The sequence below is a fragment of the Microcebus murinus genome, chromosome 10 (genome assembly GCF_040939455.1).
Source record: "Microcebus murinus isolate Inina chromosome 10, M.murinus_Inina_mat1.0, whole genome shotgun sequence".
Taxonomy (NCBI): Eukaryota; Metazoa; Chordata; class Mammalia; order Primates; family Cheirogaleidae; genus Microcebus; species Microcebus murinus.
In genome coordinates this window covers 63,085,676-63,095,253 of record NC_134113.1, presented here as the reverse complement: position 1 = coordinate 63,095,253, position 9,578 = coordinate 63,085,676, and the positions used below count along the sequence as shown (strand labels likewise).

General features: G+C 37.1%; 1 pseudogene; it reads right to left on the bottom strand.

Annotated features, from left to right (window-relative positions):
• Nucleotides 1-8,709: 8,709 nt before the first annotated feature.
• Nucleotides 8,710-9,146, bottom strand: LOC105878021 (small ribosomal subunit protein uS10 pseudogene; annotated as a pseudogene).
• Between the last annotated feature and the right edge of the window lie 432 nt (nt 9,147-9,578).

The window sequence follows — 9,578 nt, the reverse complement described above, 5'->3', positions numbered from 1 at the left end:
GCTCACAGAGCACTCTGTCTCCATTTTATTTTTCAGTGGAGCAGCTCCACCAAAGGAGATTACAGGCCTCCAGCAAAACCATGTTAGTTACTACAGAGCATCGAAATGGAAAGTTACTTCATTAGCATGGGTAAAATTATCCACCCAAAAATCCCGGTCGGTAATGAATGAGCCCCTCCTTGTCAAACTTCTCAGAATGGGCTTTCTTTAATCCTCAATAAAAGTGAAACTTCTTCCTCAGGTTTAATCAAGGCCTTTGAGAATTGTCTTCTGGAAAAAAAAAATCACAAATTTTTCTACATAGTGAAAAAGAGATTTATATTCTGTTTCATTTCTTACAAACTTCTTGAAGAAAGCCTATCTTTCATGAAGGTGATCACTTCACAGCAGCAGGCAAGGCTTATTGCAAGGTAATTGGCAAAAATCTTTGATCTCAATACATTCTGATGTATTTATAATACTTAATTTAGCAAATATTTATGAAGCACCAACTATGTATCGCAACCTTTATTAGGCATGAGGGATAAAGCAGGAAATGGGAAAGGTAATTCCTGCAATGAGCCATGATGATGTGTGGAGCCTCTATCTTTAGCCAACAAAAAAACTCAGATGTACTGCCAAATGTTTCCAATGCCCTACCTATTCATAATGTCCCCAAATCTTTCTTCCAGTCAAAGACAGTACATTTCTCTTCTTAACAATCTGAAGACATCAATTTTCTTAAAGTTTCCAGAATAGACATAAGAGTACATTTCTGATATACTTACTTAACAAATGTATTGAGTACCCGCCATATACCATTCACTGTAGATGTAAACAATATAGACCCCAGTAAACAATATAGACCCCAGTAAACAATATAGACCCCATGCCTGTTAGTAAGATGTAAAGGAAGAAAGCTAGGAACTGTCTTAACCCTGAGACATCAGTAATTCCACCTAGTTTATGCTAAAGGAAAATGGCACATCTGCCAATTTCTCTAAGACCTGCCTCAAAATATTAAGCGAAATATCAGCATTTCTGGCGTAGATAATGTAGACAGAGACACAAACCACAAACTAAGCCACAAACCACTTCTGTTTCCAAAGCATGGATTCCTTGAAGCCTCTCCAATTTGTGTCATATCTTCTATTTGGCAGTGCAATAAAAATGCACAGAAAACCAGTTTTGCATTGGATTTCAAGGGAGAATTTATGGGATTGTTTATCTACTTCACCTTTTCAAAAAATTCTGTTTTCCTCCAAATATATATGGTTGAATGGGAACAACTGTTTCTATAACATGACCCATTCAGTGGCCACAGCCATTGAATTAAGCAGTAGACATCTGATCCAGACTGGACAAATAACATCTTTTCTCTGGAAAATTTGGATCTACTATTAAGAACTTTAAAAAAAAAAAAAAAGGATAAACTTAAGAAAGGAATAACAGAACTACCTGATGAGAGTCTCTTAGGTTTAAAAATATAAATCAGATCCTATTTCTCCCCTGATTAAAGTCATACAATGGCTTTCCATTGTTACTCTTTATCTAAATCTTCATGGCAGTACAGGACAGCTTCTGCCTACTTTCCTGAATTCACTTTTTATCACTCTTCCCCTCATTCAACCGTCATAATCTTCCTATCTCTGAAATATGGCACTCTCATTCCAGTCTCAAAGACTTCACATTTGCTCCTCCCAACAAATTGAAATAAATGTCCTCCAATTTTGCCATGACACACTCCTCCTTATCATCCAAGTTTCAGCCTTTCTTTATGACCTTATTTAAAGCACCTGCCTCCTCAAGTTGCTTTGACTTACACTTCCCCTTTCCCAGCAGCATCCCTTTACATTTTTAATTATTATGGGTACATAATAGTTTTATGTCTTTATAGGGTACATGTGATGTTTTGATATAGGCATACAGTGTATATTAATAAAACCAGGGTAATTAGAGTATCTTTTATCTTAAACATATGGCACTTCTTTGTATTAGGAACATTGCAATTCCACTCATTTAGTTACTTTAAAATCTCTTGTAGCATCCTTATTATTACCTAAAATTATATTATTTTGAAGTATTTGTTCATTCGTTTATCTCTTCTCAATTATTGTAGAATATGCTTTTAATTGATTTGTCTGACTAGTTCATTGATATAGCCCCAAGACCTGGAAGAATACACAGCATGTTGTAGCAGTCAACAATCAATATCAACAAATATTTGCTGAGTGAATGAAGGATTGAATGATCCTATAACATGTAATACTCAGGAACTGTTGTCATCTTTGTTTTCTACCAGTTGGAACTGAGAAGTAGAGGAAGGTACAGAGAGGGGAGGAAAACAAAACAGATGTGCTAAGGTTAGCTTTAGTGGGAGACTGAGAGTCTTGAAAACGTACCAATTCTTGATTCCAATTCATTCCTTAAGCCCATATGCATTCCTCTTGTGTTACTTGAGATGCTCTCAAATGTCTATAATCAATTCCTTTTTTACTGAAACTAATGTGAGTAAAATTTCTGTTACCTCCAATTAAAAAAGTACTTGTGTGTTTTATCAAGGTATAATTTACATATAATAAAATGCACAGATCTTAAGTTTTCACTGTTTTAAGCATCTATGTAACAAGCTACCCAAAACAAGACATTGAACATTTTCATTATTCCAAGAGTTTTACTCTTGCCCCTTTCCACAAGGTCCTCCACTCCACTTACAGAGTCATCTTCTGACTTTTATTACCATAGGCTAGTTCTTCTTGATCTTATAACTAACATAAACAAAATTACCTAGTGTGTGTTTTCATGTCTTGTGTCTTCTATTTAGCATAATGTGTTTGACGTTTGTATTTTTGTAACCCTGAGTCAGGGTCTTATTAAGATGCTTTCTTTTTATTGCTGAGTAGAACTCCATTGTATGAATGTACACAACTTGTTTATTCAAGAGAGAATTTTCAGTGCAGAAATTACACATTGGTTGAATGAAGGGAGGACAAGGACAACCCCGTATTTAGATTAGGAAGAGGATTGTGATGCATGTGGTAGAACAGCAGTTGGGTTTTCATCTTCTTTTATGTCATGTGTCCATGATTTTTAGGGGGTTTGGTGGCAAAATGTCAAAATATTTTAGTATGTTGGCTGATTCATTTAGGGTTCATTAAGGGTTTTTTTTTTTTTTATAAAAGGAATAATCTTCAGTTCTAGGGGGTTCAACTGAAAGCAGCTTGAGGACAATAACACACGTTTATAATTTCTGCCTTTAACCAGATCGGGTCAGATAATCTTTTACCTTGCTGAATTGCAACAGTCAAAATCTCACTTGCATTCTGTTCTTAAACTACAACAAATAGATTGGATTCTAGAAATCCAAGTGGGCATATCTGGGAGATCCCAGGGAACTTAAGGCACCCTTTCCAAGCATCAGTACAGCAAGGGTAGACATACTAATGACCCTTCTGTTTGTAAGGCACATTCAGCAAGACCAGATCAGGCTAGGGATTCCAAGAGCACAACTCAATAATATTTTTTTCCTATTTAAAAATAGAATTCCAGGATGAGGCCCAAGTACAGGCACTGATAAGAAATGAACAACAAAGGTAATTTAGCCTTCTACAGAGAAATCTTTCAATATTCCAACCTTAAATGTAGCCCCTGAAGAATGCTTATCATAGAAAACCCTTCCTTAAACAAGGAATTTACTTCACTTCCAAAGAAGAGAGTTAACAAATGGAAGCTCAAGATATTCGTTCATCTTGTAATTTACCAGTCAGAATATGTTCTGAATTAGTGATTAATTTGCATTGCAAACTTTTCTGCTCTTTTAATCAAAAATAACTTTCATTATAATTATGCTGACTTCCCCCATTATTGTTTATTGAATGTATTATATATTATAAGGAACCATATAAATAAGTGATTGAGACTAAATAGTATACATGTATACTGGGGAGCTGGATGGTACGGTTCTATGCAGTAATACCAAGTAATACCAACATTTTTCTAATAAATGGAAGGGCTACTTGCATTAGCCCTTCCATCCACTGGTGGCAGCAGGGACAGCTATGTTTCTGCAACGTGCCTCTTAAATCCGGGACACAATGATTAGTCTGTGGGTACACACCTTCCCCAAGCTGGGCCAATCAAAAATTCCCTGCCTGGGAATTTTGGAGCTGGTACTACAAAAGAAATCAAATTCTTCCTAGGTAGCTGAACTTACTCATATTATGAAAAACTTGGGAATGTCGGAGCCATATTTTCTATTATGTAAATGATAGACCAGAAAAAATGTTGGAAGATGATCTGCAGAGACAGTAGAACAAAATAGATGGACAGAAATGAGCCCAGTAAAAAAAAGAGTTTGCCCCAGTGTTAATGTTTCTTGCTCCAGTTTCTTTCTGGTGTCCAGCTTAATTCTTGCCTTTAAATTCCATGGGGTAACCTAGTACCGCAGTAATAATTTTGTCTTTTGTGCTTAAGCTAGCTTGAGTTGCAGTTTCTGATGGTTGTTGATGAACTAAGCATAAAGCTGCAACATTTTCAAATTAAGCTGTCTTCTCCTGAAACCCACATTATCTAATACACATTGGAAACATGCTCAGCTGACTTTATGCTTCTTTTTGCAAGATAACTACTACCCAAGAATTTTTGTCCCATAATGTTTGGCAATGAAAGTAAAACCAAAGAATCTGTAACTTTCATTGTACCATTTTTTTTCTTTGACATTTTTAACTCAAGTTGTGCCTAAAACGAGCCATCCGCAATGAGATATTTACAGTCATAATAATAGATTATTCTAGACATGACAGCAATAAATATGTCACTTAATTGTCTATAGTTGTGCCTCAAGCCACTGTACAGTTATTAATTCAATTTGCGTTAGTAAGTTATTAATTTGATTAAAAATATCAAAAATAATTTTCAACATAATACAAACAAAATGAAAGAAAATTCATTTAGGAAAACTCTGATTCAATCTTTGGATATCCTTAGAGGCCCATGTTCCAGTATCTTAGAGGACTTCTTCTTTCATTATTCTAGCATTCATTTTAGAGACCTATAATTTCCCAGCCCAGAAGTTCTTTGGCTCTCCAAGGCAGAGAAAATGAGCTCCCATTGATTTGGAATGTTAGTGAGGACTGAGGTCTGAGGGATGGAGGAAAGGGTCCTACTTGAGAGACATAATCTCACCCCCCAAGTGCTAGATACACATGAACTGCAAGATATGGTTTGTAGTAGAATGTCCACTGCCTCCAAAGTGTTGGCTTGGTTTCTTCTCTAGTCCTACATATTTTCTTCACTACTTTCCCAAGTTTCACCTTTAAATGTATGTTTGCTTATTGCAGTCTAGGGTGGGAGAAAAGAGCAGCTCCAGTTTTTCATGTATAATTCCACTTGCCCCCAACTGCATTCATGGCAGTGCCCAATATTTCTGCCTTTCTTTTTCACAGTTCATTTATGTTTAACCTAAAACATAACAATTGATCATAAAACATTAAAGCTGACAAGGCCCTTAATGATTATCAAGCACCCCCATCACTTTACAGACCACATGACTGAGGTTCAGAGAGGTAAATGAATTTGTCGAAGGACACATGGTTAGTTATCAATAAAGGTGAGGTTCCCTCCTTTATAGCTGATGGTGCAGGGGGAAAGATTTCCAAGTTTCTTTTCAAACTCAGAAATCAACTATGCAATATTTTTCTAGGTAGCAAGCTCCTACCATTGCCTTTTCCTGAAACTTTAAAGTAATTCTCATGAATTATTCCAAGCACATGAAAATCAGGCATCAAAGGAGAAAAGCAGAAATAATAGAACACAAAGCTGCAAGCAGGTGTCTTTCCTTTATACGGGGAATATTTAATTTTCAATCACTTGTTTGCAAGAAGACATCCAAAATGTCTCAGAACTAGTTACTATCCAATATGAAATCGTCTTCCCTGCTACTTCTGCCGGTCAACATTTCATTTCTTCTTGTAACTACCTCTGCATTTATTAAAAAATAAAAAATAAACCCAGGGAAATCATCCTTGTGTTGATGTTTGATTCTTGGTATTATTGCATAGAGTAAATAAGTGTATGCTCTCCCTAGAATGTCATTTCCTTGCTTGTACTCTTTTTCTTTGGCCTAAGTTAAGGTACTGGGAATTTCAATCACTATAAAATGGGAGGGAAATGCTGTCTCATGTTAAAAACATGGAAATATGAAGCATCTCCCTTAGGTCAAGTTAGAAAGTTGCACATGGACAGAATATTGTACCATTACCTGATGTATTCAGGACCACACAGATTTTCCATCTTCAAAAAAATTAGACTTGAATATTCCCTATTGTTTCCAAAGGACTCTTATATTAATAACACTGTCCTTATAAATCCATGGTACTAATATACTATGTATTTCAACGCTGTTAGAAGACATAAAATGACAGTTAAATACTCATGGAAACAGAGCTGTTGGGTTTACCAAGTTCAATTGGCTTTATCCATCAGCCTTCTGAAGTTTAGAATTAGAGAGGGTAACTACAGGATCTCCCTACAAATGGCTCTTGCTGGCATCTTTGGAAAGTAAGGACTAAGCTGAAGGGACGAGGAGGCTGTCAGCATGTCAGTCTCCAGTATGTATGGTCATTTTCCATTTAATAAAGTACTGATATTTCACAGGGGAGTAGTAAGTTCCTATACTTCTTACTATTAGGAATTGTTGAGTGTTACCAAGTTATTTTTGCATTTGCACAATCACTCTTGGCTTACCTCAAAACTGAGTAAAAGAGAAACCTTCTTTGTATCAATCAATCGTGGCATTAACCCTTGAAAATAATCCAGAGGAAGAAGAATCATTCAGCAGAGAAGATGAAGAGAGATGTGACTAAGGCACCAGCCGAACTCTCAAAAAAAAAAAAAAAAGACTTATTTCTGACCTAAATGTTGCCAGAGAAGCAGATTCCTAGATGTATCTTGGGGCTTGCAGCTGCCAGGAATGTTTTCTGGGTGGTCACAGAGCTCATTAATCACTTCTGTGTGTTCACTAGCCTGGTGGCAGGTTGACATGCAGAAGCCTAAAGGACCAGCTAAACCTGGCAAATCTCATCATTTTATTGGCTGGCTTAAATCCCTTCAAAGCCCAAACTCCTTTGCATAGTATACGAGGCATTTCCTAAATTGAGGCATTTCCAAAGCCTAAACCCCTCTTCCATATCATCTCTGACTATACCCTCTGTCCTAGCCTAAGCTTTAGGCTATGCTGGGCCATGCTGCTATGCCGCTTTAAATTTCGCTACCTTGGTTGCTGTATCCATTCCTCCTAGTCAACCTGGTGAACCATAAAGCTTTCAAAACTCCCCTCAAACTTCACTCACCTAGTCACTTCCTTATTTTATCCTCATAGCACAGTTTTGTAACTTTTTGTTCATTATTGTAATGATTGTTTACTATTGTATTTGTTGTTTACTATTGTAACTATCTGCAAGGGCAGGAAATAACTCATTCATCTTCTTATCTCAGCACACATGCCTGGCACATGACAGGTGCTTAATAAATGTTTGATGAATAAAAGAGGGAATGGGTCCAGCTAACGGATATCTAGACTGTGTCCAATAATGCCAAAGTTAATTGTCCTTTCACTATGGAAGCAAATCATCCCCAAATTCAATATTATCAGTCCTAAGTGTCCAAAATTTGAGTTTTGAAATAAGGTCAAGAGGCAATGAATATCCAGACAAATCTAAAAGGCAGGCTAAGTATGGAGTGGGAACAGTTTCCAAGCCAGAGACTGGCTTTTCCAGAGAAAGAGGGAGAAGGGGGGTAGGGACGGGAGGAAAGAAAGAAATCTAAAATTAGTACTGAAAATGGCATAGTAGCTCAGAGAATTGAAAGGAGGAAGATGATTATGCACAGCAAATGGTCCAAACCATGCTCACGTCCCAAATGTCTAACTATGCAGAGCAGGGTTATAGAAAGCTTACTTTCTAAAACAGAAAATTCAGTCGCTGAGGACAAAAATGGGAATCCAATCCGTAATCATCTCACGGACAAGGAAGAAATGTAAGAACTAGGAGTAGAGCAACACGAATGTTTTGTGCCAAGTCATTTACTTCTCTGCTTCATCTTATATTTTTTCTGCCAAGGACAAGCGCCAGTCACAAGACTTCAAGAAAGACTTTCCGTATCTATGGGGTGGTGAGAGCAGTGTTTAATAGTTAAGCTGTCGAGTCAGACTGCCTGAGCTAAAAGCCTGAGTCCATCACTTTCCAGCTGTGAGGCATTGGTCAATTACTTAACCTCTGTGAGCTGTAGAATGGGGCTGAAAATATACCTACTTCATAGGCCTGTTGGGAGGATTAAATGTGTTAATCCACAGGAAGTATTTAACTCACAGACTGGAAGGTTCAGAGTAAGTAGCCAGTCAAGTCATTACACTTTTAAAGAAGTTCATGGCAGGAAACACATATTTAATTTTCATGTAGGATCCCAGTTTGTTCTCTTTCCATTTATTTGGGTTTTTTAAATAAAACTATCAAAATGTTTTTTAAGAGGGAAAAAAACTACCAACTAACAAAGATACCACTTTGAACAGAAATAAGATTATAGAAATATATAATGGATTCAAAACTTTACAAAAGAAAAAAAAGTTTTATTTTCTAATTGATGCATTAGTTTGGTTACAACTAATGTATAAATGTAGTTTTTCTTTCTCTCTTTTTTTAAACACCTGGTAATCAATTTATTAAAACAGTTGGCTTACGCATCTGCAATGGTGACTTCAACCTCAATTCCTGGCTCAATACTGATAGAAGTAATCTGCTTAACAAGCTCAGAAGGTCTGTGCAAGTCCATTAATGAGTGGCTTATGGATTCTCGTTTTGGAAGTGATCCTGTCTTAGAACCTTCACCGCAAGGAGTTTTTCCTGTAGTGATTCTCAAAGTCTCCATAGGCGAACTGGTCCTTTCACTTTGAGATTCTTTTCCTTTGCATCTCTGTTCAAGTCAGCACACACCTTCTCCAGGGACTTTGCCTCGAGGCTGGTTAGGATAATTCTGATTAGGTGATTTGCCACTTCTGGTTCCTCAGGTGTTTTTCTGGTATCTTTAAAAGCCAAGGCTCTGGTGCAGCTTCCTGACCGACTTGTTCCTCCAAGAGAGCAGACAGTGCTGAACCAGGTGCAGAAGTGGCACATCTTGGCTCCGCTGCACCTGCCACCCGTCTTCCTCAAAAAGCGATTGTAGTTTTTCAAAAAAGCAGTTGCTTAAATAATACAGCAATAGAAAATGTAGTTTAATTTTGTGTATATAAGCAATTAAAAATTGGCCTCGTTACTCGGCAGTCCTCTGGACCTGGGCTGCTTCTGCCTTCTGTTCCACCATCCCTAAGGTGAGCTATCTTGGGCCTTAGAGTTCGAGATAGAGCTTCAGCCATCTCATATGCATTCCAAGAAGCAGAAAGGAAGAAGGGGATGAATTTTCCCTTTAAAAATATATTTCAGAAATTGCCGCACGTCTTTTCTACATTTATTATAGGCCAGAACTTAGTCATTTTACCATAACTAGTAGCAGAAAAGACTGAAAAGTATAGCCTGTGTTCAGATGACATGTTCCACTACAGATTGGCA